Below are 14967 nucleotides of genomic sequence, written 5' to 3'. Positions count from 1 at the left end.
CCACAACTATATCCCCTCGCTTTACGATTCCTCGTATGAGATGATACTTATGTTCAATATGTTTAGCTGCTTTGTGGTCTCACGGTTCCTTTGAATTTGCCACAGCACCAGTGTTATCACAATACACCGTCAAGCTCCTAGGCAAATTAGGTACCACATCTAAGTCCAAAAGGAAGTTACTGAACCATACAGCCTCCTTGGCAGCCTCAGAGGCCGCCACGTACTCGGCCTCCATGGTGAAGTCTGCAATGCATTTCTGCTTTACACTCCTCCATATAACGGCTCCACCTTCCAAAATAAAAACATATCCCGAGGTTGATTTCCTCTTATCCCTATCTGATTGGAAATCTGAATCAGTATATCCCAAAGGAAATAGATCTGAGGCCTTGTAAATTAACATATACTCCTTAGTCCTTCTCAGGTACTTGAGTATAGTTTTTACAGCACTCCAATGTTCCTGACCTGGGTTCGACTGATATCTACTAACCATGCCTACAGCAAAGCAGATGTCAGGCCTCGTACATAACATAGCATACATTAAGCTTCCACATGCTGAAGCATAAGGAACTGCTTTCATGCTCTCTATATCCTTAGGTGTCGAAGGACACTGCTTCTTAGATAGAGCAACTCCATGCTTAAAAGGTAGAAAACCTTTCTTGGAGTTCTGCATGTAAAAACGAGCTAATACTTCATCAATGTAGGGCTCTCGAGATAAAGCCAACATCCTTTTCTTGCGATCCCTTATAACTTTGATCCCAAGGATGTATGCCGCTTCACCTAAGTCCTTCATGTCAAATTGTTTGAACAACCATGCCTTTACTGATAACAACATATCAACATTGTTTCCAATGAGTAAAATATCATCTACATATAGTACTAGAAAAACCACTGCATTACCTTCACTTCTCTTATACACGCACGATTCGCTTGGACTTTGATCAAATCCATATGACTAGACTGCCTGATTAAAACGAATATTCCCGTCTCTAGAAGCTTGTTTAAGTCCATAAATAGACCTCTTAAGCTTACATACCAGATGCTCTTGGCCTTCCTTAATGAATCCTTTTGGTTGCTGCATATAGATGGTTTCTTCAAGACTTCCATTAAGAAAAGCCGCCTTTTGCCAAAGATCTGCATCTTTGTCTTGTGCTGCCTCTTCGTATGTACGGGGATCATCATCATGTTCACCAGAGACCAAGTCTGAAGACTCACCCAAAAATATGAATCCATCAGGCTGTTGAACAACCCTCCCACTACGACGAGGCACTGGTGCGGTATTAGTGACAGATTGTACATTATGTTGTGGTTGTTCTACTTGTACTACAGCTTCATGGGTATTATTTGTCCCTCCCACTAGTTCCTCTAAAACGACACTACTCATGGGTTTGTGATTCATTATATATTCCTCCTCTAAGAATCTTGCATTGGTGCTAACAATGACATCCTGATTCTTCGGACTATAAAATAAATATCCTTTCGTTCCCATGGGGTAGCCTACAAACAACCTTACTTCTGTACGAGATTCTAACTTAGTCGCGTTCTTGTTCAGCACATGTGCTGGACAACCCCATATTCGAATATGTCTTAGACTCGGTTTATCCCCAGTCCACAATTCTAAGGGGGTTTTAGGAACCGACTTAGAAGGTACTAAGTTTAGAAGATAAGCTGCTGTCTCTAAGGCATGTCCCCAAAACGACTTGGGTAAATCCGAATAACTCATCATTGATCTAACACTCTCTAAAAGAGTCTGGTTCCTTCTCTCTGCTACACCGTTCTGCTGGGGTGTGCCTGGTGCAGTTAACTGGGATTCTATCCCATTTTCTGATAAATATTCCCTAAATTCTCCAAGAAAGTATTCGCCACCACGATCTGATCGTAGTGACTTGATACTTTTATTAAATCGCTTCTCCGTTTTAGCTTTGTACTCTTTGAACTTATCAAAGCACTCAGACTTACGGTGCAACAAATAAACGTACCCATATCTAGAATAATCATCAATGAAAGTGACAAAATATTCATAACCACCTCTTGCTTGGATATTCATGGGTCCACATAAATCAGAGTGAACCAATTCTAACAGTTGTTTGGCTCTATTCCCTTTTGCCTTGAAAGGCCTATTAGTCATTTTACCTTCCAAGCAGGATTCACAAACTGGAAATGGCTCCACTGCCAATGAGCTTAAAGGCCCGTCTACTACCAGTCTTTGAATCCTCCTCAAGTTAATATGACCTAATCTCAAGTGCCAAAAATATGTTTGGTTCAAACTAGAAGGTTCCTTTCTTTTAGTAGAGTTAGAAGATGTGTTGTTCAATTCCCTAAATTACAGTTGCAGTGCAGGTTGACTAGGATTAATTATATACAAATTGTCTTGTAATGTACCAGAACATATAATTCGTTTATTCATCATAATAGAAACATTACGATCCAAACAAACATTATAACCATCCAAAGTAAGTTTAGAAACCGAAATTAAATTCCTTCTAAAAGAAGGTACATAAAGACAATTGTTCAAAACCAAAATCCTGTCAGAACCAAAAGATAAATGAATAACTCCTACTGCAACTACTGCTACTTTTGTAGCATCTCCCATGAACACGTATATCTCACCATCTCTAAGCATTCTGGATAGTTGGAACCCCTGCATAGAATTACAAACATGATCAGTGGCTCCTGTATCTACACACCAAGTGCTCGTAGATATAGCCATTATAAATGTTTCTGTAACTAGAGAAAGAGACATACCAGTATTGTTTGTCTTCTTAGGAAGAGGACAATCCTGTTTCCAGTGACCTGACTGTTTGCATCTGAAGCACTTTCCCTTAGGCTTTTTCACACCACCCTGAACTCCCACTGCCTTCACAGCTTTCTGTGTCTGAGCCTTTTTCTTCTTCTTCTTAATACCTTTCGGCTTAGACGAAGAACCTTTCTCAGCCACATTCACTTGAACACTCTGCCGAAATAATCCTTCAGCTGCCTGAAGTTCTGTCAGCAGTTCTGCGAGACTATACTGCCTCTTGTTCATGTTGTAATTCAAGCGGAACTGCTCAAAACTCTTGGACAAGCTCATAAGGATAATGTCAATCTGGGTTTCCCCGTCAAGTTCAGCACCAAGGATCTCTATCTCATTCAGATGCGACATCATCTTGAGAACGTGATCCCTTACAGGTGTGCCTTCAGCCATCTGAGTGTTTATTAAAGCCTTCATGGCTACTTGCCTAGCAGCCCTATTCTGATCTCCAAAAAGTTCCTTGAGATTAAAGAGCATATCCGAAGCAGTGGCCATAGACTGATGCTAATGCTGCAAAACACCCGACATTGCTGCCAGAATGTAACATCGCGACATCTCATCAGCCTTAATCCACCATTTATAATACTCTTTCTCATCTTCAGGAGCATCAACAGCAGGCTGTTCAGGCTTGGGTTCATAAGTGCAAAACGTGTACTCCTCAGCAGTCAACACAATGTCCAAATTTCGTTTCCATTCAATATAGTTAGGTCCGGTAAGTTTGTTATCCTTAAGTATAGTGAATAGTGGATTAAAGCCCATTTTATCCTGAGAATCATGCATAAAAACATTACATAAATAAGGGTGCATTAATTATTAAGATCTAAATTATTAAAATTTAATGCACTAACATCTAAACACCATAAGCTTCTGGTACGCCACGATGTGTGACATGTATACCACCTAATTTTGTTTAAATATTATTTCGGTCCTATTACTAAATAGTATACCACGTTGGGGTGGACTATATTATTTTTCATAGCTAAGTGTATACCATCATCAAATCTTAAATTATTCGAAATATATGGAACTTGGTACGCCACGATGGGTGGCGTGTATACCTTCCAATATTCGTAATTTTGCCTTGAATAGAATACTTCAATTCAATATTCATCAATGGTTTGATTTCTAGGTAGTGGAGGAGTCACATCGGTCTCGCTTAAAACCCACAGCCTTACAAGTTCGATGAACCCGTTTTTGATAAAATCACCCCAAATCAGAAATAAAGAAAATCCGTATTTATTCCTTTCAAAATTTATTAATTTAAGAAGTTTGTTCTAGTAATTTCTATAACATTCTAGACACCACAAATTACATGCCACGATGGGTGACGTATATATAATTTATATTCGTCTTTATGTTAAATTACCTACAACCAATAATGGAGACCATGGGATTTAATTAGGACTGTCAAACGGATAATTCGGATACGGATCTGCCTATATCCGTATCCGGATCCGAATCCGAAAATCCATATTCGTATCCGTATCCGAATCCGAAAATATTTAATGAATTATATCCGAATCCGGATCCGACGAATACTATCCGGATACGGATAATATCCGGATCCGAATCCGATTTTTAATCAGATTTGTTATTTTTTATTAAAAATTAAAAAAAATAAAAAAAAAATTAGAAAAAATATAGTAAAAATTAAAAATTAATTTTTAAAAGTTAAAATAAGAGATAAAGTGATTTAATCATATTTTAATTTTTCAAAAAATTAATTTTTTATTTATCTTTTCAATATAATCGTTATCTTTAAATTGTTGAACTCAAATGATTTCTTTTCTCCATGTCTATAAAATTTTATAAACATAATATATCTGTATATATATATATATGTGTATATATATACACATAAATATACTATAAATTTAATAAAATATATTTTTAAATTATTTAAATATTTATATATAAAATATATTTATTCGGATACAGATATTATCGGATACGAATATGCCTATATCTGTATCCGTATCCGCAGTCGTCGGATTCGAATACGGATAATATCCGTTTTATTTGGGATACGGATAATATCCGCTTTATTTCGGATACGAATGCGGATTTTTCGGACGAATATCGGATTTTTCGAATTTTTTTGACAGCCCTAGATTTAATTTCATATTAATTCCCTCTCCCACTTAGAATTTTTTTTTATTAAAATTGTAAAATTAAATGGGGCCCTATGTTGTTATAATTATGTCTAATCATGCATTCAAAATACACACATAATTTTAGCAACATATAACATTTAATTAAAGCAATAAATAAATTTTATGTCCATGTCGTCCTAATTAAGTTAAACATGCAATTTTAAAAGAATTACACACATAATTAACGACACACATAATCAATAAATTAAAGCAATAATTAAAATTTAATGGAAAAAATTAAAATAAATTTTCCACTATTATGGCCCTTGAAAAAAAAAACCAGCTCTAAAATAAAATCTGCCCCAAGCGAGCCCCGACGCCCCCAGCAGCCCCAGCAGCCCCCGCAGTCCCAGCTGCCGCGGCAGCCCCAGCAGTCCCCGCTGCCGCATCGGCCGCAGCGCGCGCGCCTGTTGCTTTTATGTGAGTTTTGTTTTGATTTTGTTCGATCCAAACATCAACAGCAGCCCCTTGTAATCGCACAACGGAACAAAAAACTACCGGAATTGATTTCCGATCGCACATAACTATTACAAAATACCCTGAATAATTACAAAAAAATAGATCTAATACAAAACTAACTTTGTAAAATCTATTCTAACACGATCAACCCTCGTGTAAATTACAACCACGATTAAACCACGTGGAAACCAAAACAAAAATTAACCACGATTAAACCACGTGGGATCCAAACACATAATTAAAATATACATGGCCATAATAGTGGATTAACAACCTGCATCAAAACCAATACAAGCAAAACACTATATACACGCATATATAATTACGACATGGACATTATATCATAAAACTTAGAACCCATTACCAGGCTTTTGATACCAATTGTTGGGAACCACGGACTTAGGGTGTTACTACGTTTTACGATAAAGATTACGAAAAGAGGATTACCTTGTTAATGGTTGATTCCACGCTCTTCTATTGTATTCCCAAATTCCCTTGAGCGAAGTGTGGCCTCCGTCTTCTCAAGTTATCCTCTCTTCTTGCTCCTTGGTGGCTACAATATGTTTTCACACAATTCCAAGTAAAAAGAGAATAAGAATATATATAGGCTACAATAGGGACCATGGATAATTAGGTTGGGCCTTCTAATTACATCTTGAGCCTAGCCCAATGTAATTAAATATTAATTCAATCCACTAAAGAATTAATATTTGCACTACCTTTCCTAATACCGTAATTTAATTAATTCGGTTCCAATATTATTTGCTTATTAAATTCCCCATGTTTAAAATATCATATGTCCATTAATTAAATAAATTACTGATAATTTATTTAATTAATATCTTTTATCCTTGATCATCCACTCAACCTTTATTTAATTATGCCAGAATAAATTCCACCTGCAGGGTTTCACATAATTAAATCTTTTTTAGCTTTCAAGGGGACATCATTAACCCGAATATTATCAGGACATGGATTCCTTCAATAAATAATATCCACCATGTATATAATTCCATCACCCAAAATATAATGATATAATTCAAAAGAATTATTTCATATATAAATCAAAGTATGTAAATAATATACACGTGTCAATTACTATTTCCGGATTAAGAACCTAAGCATTAATAATAACATAGAATCTTAGTTCTCCTTCTTAATCAGTATTAAGGGAACAATTCTAAATTTGATCCTGTTCAATATACACAAAGTATATTAGTATTATTTATTAGTCAATATAAACTAATCTAAATAATACTACAGCCATACCAGTGGATTGTCCAACACCACATGTGCTGTGAACCTTATTATATTATATAACCATATTTAACAATCTAATATTCTATATCTCATTTGATACTAGATTGTTCACAATATATAATATTAGACAACATGTAAACATTCAAATGATTCTCAAATAAACTGGCCAGAAATAAATGTACATACTTCAAATAAATATTTTCAGTATACACTAACAGCTGATGCATAAGATTTTAGTTCGATCTGTGCTCGGTGCCCCGGGCTCTTCAAAGTACACCGAACTGCATAGATCTGAAGTGTTCTGTACAAGCTTGGAGAGCTCATCTGCCTTGAAGTTTTCCTCTCTATTTATCTGTTGAATTGTCATATCCGGGATGGTTTCCATGATACTTCGCACCATTGCTTGGTATTGTGCCAGCTTTGGGTCTTTTCCGATGTATTCTCCATTGGTATGTTTGACCACAATCTGGGAATCACTGTGGATGATCAAGTTTGTTACCCCAAGATATTTTGCTAGCCTGAGTCTGGAGAGTAATGCTTCATATTCATCTTGATTGTTTATTGCTTTGAGTGTGAAAGTTATCGTTTATTGGATTATAAAACCGTTCGGGCTTGACAGGATTAAACCCGCCCCGGATCTGTCCGATGTTGCCGATCCATCGATATATATTGTGTTCTCATCAGAAGTTTCTCGTTCACCCTTGGATTGGTTTGTTGAGGCTAGAGGGGTTTCAGGGGAAGTGCATTCCATGACGAACTCAGCTAAAGTTTGGGCTTTTATCACCGTTCGGGGGACAAATTTGATATTGGATTGACTAAACTCTACTGTCCAGTTGACCAGCCTTCCGGATGTGTCTGGTTTATGAATAATTCTCCGAAGTGGCTGATCTATGATCACCTTGATCTCTCAGCCTTGGAAATATTGCCTTAGCTTCCTGCTCGAGTGTACAAGAGCTAAAGCGAATTTTTCCAAGTTTGGGTACCAGGTTTCTGCGTCCTTGAGGACCTGACTTACATAATAGACCGGGCTCTGGCATCCATTTTCTTCCCGAATGAGGGCCAAAGAGACTGCTCTTGGTCCGGCCGTGATGTAAATAGATAGGGGTTCTCTAGGCTTAACTTTTGATAGTATTGGTGGATTCATCATATGTTGTTTGACTTTTTTGAAAGCTGAGCTACATTCCGGGGTCCATTCTATTAGCTTTTTGTTCCAGGCTCCTTTCAGAAACTCGAAGAAAGGCAGGCACCTTTCTGCAAATTTTGGGATAAACCTGCGAAATGCTGCAAGGCATCATGCCAACTTTTGAATGTCTTTTTGGGTTCGGGGAATCAACATTTCCATTATTGCATTAATTTTTTCCGGGTTCGCCTCGATCCCTCGTTCGCTGACCAAGAAACCCAGGAACTTCCCGGATGGGACTCCAAAAGCACACTTTTCCGGGTTCAGCTTCATGTTGTAGTTCCTCAAGTTGTCAAAACACTCCTTAAGGTCTTTGATGTGATCTGGGACTGTGATTGATTTAGATATCATGTTGTCGATATAGGATTCCATGTTCTCCCCATTTGACTCTTGAAAATGGTGTTCATCATATTTTTGATAGGTGGCCCCGGCGTTGATAAGCCGGAATGGCATCATAATGAAGGCATAGACAGCCTGGTGCGTGATGAAGGCCATCTTCGTAATATCCTCCGAATTCATTTTGACTTGGTTATATCCGGAAAAGGCATCCATAAAGCTTAGCATAATGTGTCCTGAAGTTACATCAATTAGTTGATTGATGTTGGGGAGGGGGTAAGAGTCTTTTGGGCAGTCTGAATTTAGACTTGTGTAATAAACGCACATTACCCACTTTCCGTTGGGCTTTTTGACCAGCACAACATTGGCGAGCCAATCCGGGTATTTAATTTCACAGATAATGTTAGCCTTTAGTAGTTTTTATACTTCTTCATCAATTGCTTTTTGTCGTTCCGGGGCGAAATTTCTTCGTTTCTGCTTGATCGACTTTGTTTTGGGTCTACATCCAGGCTATGCATCGCAACTGATTCGTCGATCCCGGGCATGTCTTCCGATGTTCAAGCGAACATGTCGGCATATTCCTTTAATAGTTCGACGAGTTCTTTCTGGAAAGCTGATTCGAGGCCCTCACCAATTTTTATCTTTCGGGTGGGGTTCCTGGGGTCGAGCTCTACCTTATTTATCTGTTGCGCAGGCTCAACCTTTATCTTTTCTTTTGTTTCTATAAACTTCTGGATCTGGGCATCAACATTGGTTATGCTGTATCCCGAATCCTTGATCATTTTCACATATAACTTGGGCCTCTTGCTGAGATGTTCCCGATGTTTTTTTCTACTTTTTCCCTTAGGGAGGGATATTGTTCTCTTCCAATTTTCTGGTTCTATTTCTGCCATGATCAAAGCCTGACCATAACATCTCCCCGCCATGTCTTTGTCCCCTTTTAGATCTCCTATACCTCCCGGGGAGGGGAATTTGAGCTTTAAATGAATCGTCGATGGGATGGCCCGGAGTTTGGTGATTGTGGGCCTGCCGAGGATCATATTGTATGATGATATCGTGCTTTTTAAATAGAACTTCATGTTGTGAGAAACCTGCTGGGGTGCAGTTTTGAAAGTTATGGGGAGATAGATGACTTCCCGGATTGGTATCATTGTGTTTCTGAACCCATATAGGGGGTCTTCGAGGCAGGGGTCCATGCGTAAGTACCCAAACTCCATCTTGTTGAGTGTGTGCTCGAATACTATGTTAGCAGAAGAACCATTATCAACTAAAATTCTTTTTACCTCATTTCTAGCCACGTTGAGGGTCACCACTAAAGCCTGTTTTTGATCCGGATTTAGTCCTTCATAATCAGCATAGGAGAAGTATATTGGCTCGTCCTGAAAAGGCTGGATCATCATTACATCATTATCCATGTCTGGGCTCCGGGTTGGAGAGTTTATTCCGCTAAAGACGATATTAACCACATTCTTGCTACTGCCCGGGGCCTTGTCTTTGTCATTCAGCTTTCTCCGGAGATACTGGTTCATGTTTCCCTTTTTTATTTGATCATCAATTAACATTTTTAAGGAGAAACAGTTCTCGGTCGTGTGGCCATGATCTTCATGGTACCCGTAATGCTTATCTCGGACCCTGTTCTCCGGGGGTGCAAGTAAGGATTTTACGGGATAATAAAATGGCTTACCTTTGACTTCGCATAAGATATCAGCCCGGGGTCTGTTCAGGGGTATCCACTCCGGTTCTGGCTTGGGTTTCCTTTTAGCTTTCGGTTTTCTTTCACCTTTCTAAGATCCATAGTAGCTGTCCCGGGGTGGGGTTCCCTGGGGCTGTTGAATGTAATTTGACTGTCTGTCGGCCTTGAACCTTTTATCCTTCCTGTACGAAGAGCGACGTTCTGGGGACTCGTCGTCGTCGTGGATTCTCCTATTCATTTTCATTGATTTGAGGAAATCATTTTCCTTTATGAACTTGGATGCCAAGGCATAGGCAGATGCTAGGTTTTGGGGTTCTCTGTAGATCAGGCCTTTGATGTAACCTTCACAGGACACCAGATGCAGGTTTCTTCGAAAAATATTCACAGCCTCCTTCTCTTCCAGAGAGCTGGTTAACCGCTTCTTGTAATCTTTTGATGAACTCGGGGAGGGACTCTTTGCTCCTCTGTTGGATTGTTTCCAAATGACACATTTGCAGTTCATTCATTCGATTAGCCCAGAATCTTTTTAAGAATATTTCTCGAAAATCCTTCCAAGAATCAACACTCCGAGGGCGTCCCCGCGGCACCTCCGGTGTGAGAATGAGATGGTGTCGGAGAAGAAAGGGTAATATAAGAATTAAACAGATAGATAGTGGTGTGTGTATATGAGTGTAGATAGTAAAGATTCAGTAACCCCCAATACGCCTTTTGATCAGCCTTTTATAGGCTTTCCATTAGGGTTTAGGGGTTTGTACCTTAGATCTGGACCATTGGTGAGTTTTGGATTGAGGAACATTTGGGCGATTGTGATGGGCCAACGTGTCCCTGGATCCGGACCATTGGAAGGTTCCAGATCCAGGCCACATTGTAACGACCGAGAATTTTGCGTCGTAATTAAGGAAATAAAGAATATGTTATGTGGTGAGATTATAATTATGTGATTAAGTGGTGATGATTTGTCTTACCTGTATACTAGAGTTAAGGAGCGTGGATAAAAACGTTCCAATTTAAAGAGTCAGCTTAGAAGTCGAGCTGTGGTGTCGGGCCGTCAGGTAGAACGGAACCCGTCCTAATATGGAATTAAATAATATAAAATGTGAATTATATGTGAAGTGAATGAATAAAGTATTTCGTCTTAAGAGACGTGTTGATTGGCAAATATAATGAGAAGCGTAATCGAAATGCTGAGCGTCGGGCCGTCAGGTTGAACGTGACCCGGTACGCGTAAAAGATGATAAAGATTAAAGAGGGATAGATTCTATGATCAGACCTGAGTCGTTATGTGACTATATGTGTGTGATTGTTTGACTGTGTGCATGACTAGATGTTCTGTGTCAATTTTGTGAATTTTAAAGGAATTATGTGATTTAAGTAAAGGTTTAATTAACCTTCGTGCATTTTTATAAAATCGTCTGAGATGGATAAAAACATGGGATTTGTTATCTTATCTTCATAGAGGTCCTAGAGACTTTTTAAAAATGATAAGTGAATTTGATTGTTGATCTTTGCATTTTTAAATTGATTTTATGTGGAAAATGTATTTATTAAAGCGAGTTTACGAAATTCATATAAAATCAACCGTTCGCTCAAATTCTTATTATGAGTAATGGTTAAAAAGCTAATTTCGAGGCCTACGTATTAAAATTGTCATTTTCTATAATTCTCGACTTCCCGAGAGAGATATATTTTATATTTAAATTTTGTTGCATATGAGTAAAAAGAAAATGGATAATGAGCATAAAAGAGGATTAGTAGATTACAAATTTGCCCTTGTTTTTAGTGGTATATAAACCCACTTCTCTTTCTTTTTCTTTCTTTCCTCCCGTGCACTCATTCTCTCTTTTCTCTTTTTCTTTCTTTCTCTCGAACCCTCTCACTCTCTCTCTCTCTCTCTCGGATTTTTCTCTCCCTCTCGGTACTCTCTCTTTCTTCACTCTCTCTCACTTGTTCTTCACTCATTCTCGAGTATAGAACCCTAATTGTGGGAGAAATAGAGATATCCACTTGTATTCATTCATGCATGTTGTTATTTTTTTAAGTTTTTGTGAAGGATCAAAGTTGAGTTTGGTGGTTTTTGAGTTCGGTTTTCATGAAAATAAAAAGGGGTTTTGTGTTTTGAATAATGGATTGTTATTAGCTTGAAAAAGGGTTTTGTTTCTTTTGTTGAAAATTGAGTATGTGATTGGTAAAATTATTTCTTTGATTGTAAAATGAATGTGTGCATATGATTGTTGCTTAGAAAATCAAAATTTATGATTTGCATGTGAGTTTTTGCTTCGGCTTTATGCTAATAAAAAGGGAAATTGAATTTTGTGACTTGATCTTGGTATGAACTAAGCTTAATTAGTAGGAAATAGAGTTGCATGTTGATTTAAAAGAGGAGTTAGTGATGCATGTCAATGTTTGGTTTTTGGATTGTGAATTTTGAATGTTTGCCGAATGGAAAATGGGTTTAAAAGAGATTGATTTGTGATTAAGTGAATGCATGCATTGAATAATTTGATTAAGGTTGAGTCATTAGGTGATGTTTGGCTTTGTGCTTCGGAAATCTTGATGAAAATGAGTTAAATGACTAAGTTAAGGCTTAAAACAAGTTGAAAATGTGATATAGGACTTTGCATGTCAAGATTGATCTTTGTATGTGTGTTTTCTTGATAAACCCGAATGGGTTGAATCTTTAAAGTGGTTTGTTATGAGTAGACTTGATTAAAGTAATGATGGATGGTGATTAGATTAATAAGGAATGAATTATTGTTGCATGCTAAGTTTAGGTTCGAATTTTTGAGTTAATAAGAAAGGAAATTCACTTTTGTGAGATAATCTTGGTAAACACTAAGTGTGAATAGCCTAAAAGTGATTGCATGTTAGTTTTAAAAAAAAGATCAAGATGTGCATGTCATTGATTTGTCCTTGAGATGTGAATTTGAGTTATTGCCGAATGAAATAGAGTTAAAATGGATTAATTTGATGAATGAATGGATGCATGTTGTAATTTAGGTGAAAATCAATTGTGTTAAGGAACTTAGTTGGCTTACTTGATAAAGATAAAGTGTTTGATATCGTGATAAGTTGAAATTGAATTGCATGTGAGCATGTATGTATGTTTTGGTTCGAATGGTTGTTGATCAAGAAAATGGTGCTAGTTTAAATGTGGAATCATGCTAGAACTAAAGTTGTATGGTATGATTTTTGAGAAATTTGATTGTATATGTATGATTATGGTTCGAATTTTTATAATTAAAAGAAAAGGAGAATGATTCTTTAATGGTTTAGAATAAGCTATGTGTTTATATGAATTAAAATATGTATTTGGTTGATTTTAAAAGATATAAGTGATAGTTGTGGACGTAAATGTTTGGTTGTAAATGGGTCTAGTACTCGTAAAAGAGTCGTGTTAGTGTGATTTGAGAAATAGCCTAGGTCAAGCGAGTACGCTTTGATTGCTAGGTATATAAGGATATAAAAACTTCGAGAAAGGATTGTGCTATGTGCTATGTGCTGTGTGCTTATTTGTATAAGCTATATTCGTATGCTCGAGTCAAAGATATAATCGAGTTATCTTATAGAGAGATCGTTCCGGGAACGAGAGTTGGGAATCTAATTAAGATTTTTGGTTTTTATTGTAGATTCGGAGCGTGAGGGCATTCGGGCTAGGAAAGGGAAAAGTTACTAGGTGGCAGTAGTTCAACCCTCAGGAAAGCAATTTCAGGCAAGTAACTCTGATTACTTGTGTAAATAATTATAAAGGAAATGTTGTTCATACCATGTAGAGTATTGAACTGTTAAAGTATAAAACCCTTGCTTTATGAAACCCTGATATTGATTTGAAGTACCCTTGTTCTTGATAACATGTTATTGATAATCCTATTAATTTCACCCTTTGATAATCTGCCTTTCTCTTCCAGTTTCCTATAATGCCATGAATCATATTGAACCTTTAATTATCTTGGATAACTCTGTTAATGATACCCTGTTTCTCTTGATCGCCCTAATGATCCCTAAGTTATTACTGATCCTTCAAATTTAGTACCTTATTATCCTTGATACAGAATTCTTGAGAATTGTTCCTTGCGTATCTTTGATTCACTCCCTGAACTTTGTTTCTTTAAAATCTGAATTAAGAATGAGTTTCGACTTGAAAGAGTCCGAATGATTTCAAATGCTTGGCAATGATAGAATGGATTTTAGAAAACCTATTTGTTTTTCCAACTCAAGGTTTTCCGAATGAATTCCTGATGGATTGGATTGAGACGTAAGAGGCTAGTGGGACTAGTCCAGTCATGGTAAGAGGCTAGTGGGACTAGTCCAATTTAAGGCTGAAATTATGCCGAATGGTACCTTAAAGACCGGAATGGAGGTCGATACGGGCTGATCACCCGTATATAATGAAATGGAAAGATAAGTGATCCAATCAAGGGTTCTAAATGATTATTTAAAAAGGGAACTGAAACTTTTATTCAGTAAATTGATTTTTGGAAATGAAAATGGTTTATACTGCTTTGAAAAAAGTTGATTATGTTAATGTGGAGCTTAAAGCTCAGAACCCTGATTCCTGAAATTATTGATCATATGAATGATTCTATATCTTGAAATACCGTTGTTTTCCTCTACCGAAAGATCTATTTTGATCCTATAATGAATTGTGATGAATGTCGGCTTTCGCCCTGTTTCGAGCTTTGTTTCTTGAAAGCCCAACTATTCTTCGGATACCTTTTCCTTATCCCAAAGAAAACAAAAAAAAATATATGGAAATCTGCCACCTAGATTAGCTAAAGTAGAATGCCCTAGTTTGTTCAAAGTATATTGAGATTTGATATTGTAGAACTGCTATTTAGTTACTTGCTGAGTTTTATACTCATTTGTTTTGTCTTAATCTAACCATGGCAGTTAAGCAAGAAGATGGCCAGGCTTAGGCGCACTGCTCGTAAGAGCGTACCTGGTGGTCCCTACCGTGTTGAGGGCTTCCAGTTGCCAGAGCAGGTAGTACAGGTTATGAGTGAACTCGCGCCTAGAAAGAGGTGTTTAAAGATACAACGGGTTATCTGTCGGTTCCCAGCCGGAATCGATATTGATTATTTAATAATATTTTGGGTTTGTA

The sequence above is a fragment of the Apium graveolens genome, chromosome 6 (assembly GCF_009905375.1).
Source record: "Apium graveolens cultivar Ventura chromosome 6, ASM990537v1, whole genome shotgun sequence".
Classification (NCBI taxonomy): Eukaryota; Viridiplantae; Streptophyta; class Magnoliopsida; order Apiales; family Apiaceae; genus Apium; species Apium graveolens.
This window is presented reverse-complemented; position numbering follows the sequence as displayed.